At 51.4% G+C, this 1,392-nt stretch overlaps 1 pseudogene; it reads left to right on the top strand.

Moving 5' to 3' along the window:
- The first annotated feature begins 279 nt into the window (after positions 1-279).
- On the top strand, positions 280-1,302 carry LOC122151590 (annotated as a pseudogene).
- The last annotated feature ends 90 nt before the right edge of the window (positions 1,303-1,392 follow it).

Below are 1,392 nucleotides of genomic sequence, written 5' to 3'. Positions count from 1 at the left end.
AAGAGAGGGTCCCCACTGCCAGGCCTTGCTGGCAACTGCAACCTAAGCCTCACCTTAAGTTCTTCCACATGGTTCTCAGGGCAGGCTGAGCAGATCTGAAGCCTTCTGTGTTCCTAGAACAGTACCCTCCAAGAATCCTGTGTAGGCAGCCATTGTTAAAGCCAAAGAGGCATCTCCCTGTTGAAGGGGCTCACAGTCTCTACACCTTACTTTTCCAATGGGCTCGCATCACCTGTCCTGCTCCAACATTCCTGCCTGCTGTCCGTGACCAGAGTCATCATGCCTCGTGATTAGAAGAGAAAGCTCCATGCCCTTGAGAAATGTCGCCAGGCCCAAGATGAGGCCCGACACAAGGCCCAGTGTGACACCCACGATCCTGAGAGTCCTCAGGCCACTGCAAGAGAGGAGAAAGGGTCTTCCCGCTCCTCCTCTCCTCCTCTTGGGAGTTCTCCCCAGAACTGCCCTGCTGCTGGCTTTCCCCAGGGGCCTGAGACAGTCCCACCCACCACCACTGATGCTGCCTGTGTGTCCTGCACAAGAGCCGCCATAGGTGCAGAGAGCCAAGAGGAGGGAAGAGCAAGTTCCTCTCAGGCCCCACCCCGCACTGAGAAATCACAAAGAGATCCTCTCAGCTGGCGTGGGTTCATGTTGTTGGGCTTTCTGCTGGAGAAGTATGTAACCGAAGAGTCCATTTCCAAGGCAGAAATGATAAAGATCATCAACAAAAGGTTCAAGGAGCAATTCCCTGAGATCCTGAGGAGAGCCTCTGAATACATTGAGGTGGTCTCTGGCCTTGAAGTAAAGGAAGTCGACTCCAAGGGTCAATACTATGCCATTGCCAGCAAATGGGAAATTAGCAAGGAAGAGAATCTGTATGATGGTGGTGGGTATCCCAAGAATGACCTCTTGTTGCCACTCCTGGGCTTGATGTTCATGAAAGTCAAGGGGGCCACTGAGGAGAAGATCTGGGGATTCCTCAATGCTTTGGGTGTCTATGATGGGGAGAGGAACGTAATCTTTGGGGATCCCAGGAAGCTTGTCACCAAAGATTTGGTGCAGGAAAAGTACGTGGAGTACCAGCAGGTGCCCAACAGTGATCCTCCATGCTGTGAATTCCTTTTGGGTCCCAGAGCCCATGCTGAAGCCAACAAAACAAAAGTCCTGGAATTTTTGGCCAAGGTCAGTGATATGAAACCCAGTGCCTTTCGAACCCTATATGGAGAAATTTGGAGAGAGAAGGAAGGGGGAGCTGCATCTGAGGTTGGTTCTCTTGCCAGGGCCAGGGCCCATTTCATGGAATAGTCCAGCTGGTCCTCTGCCACCACTAGTAAAATCTGAGGAAGATTCTTCAAATTGTTTTTGAAAGCACTTTCTGCCTTCAAAATAGTGGAG

Source organism: Orycteropus afer, unplaced genomic scaffold, assembly GCF_000298275.1.
Source record: "Orycteropus afer afer isolate SDZICR_OR568_19922 unplaced genomic scaffold, OryAfe1.0 scaffold00583, whole genome shotgun sequence".
NCBI lineage: Eukaryota > Metazoa > Chordata > Mammalia > Tubulidentata > Orycteropodidae > Orycteropus > Orycteropus afer.
The sequence above is the reverse complement of the archived record's forward strand: the minus strand, read 5'-3'. Positions and strand labels throughout refer to the sequence as shown.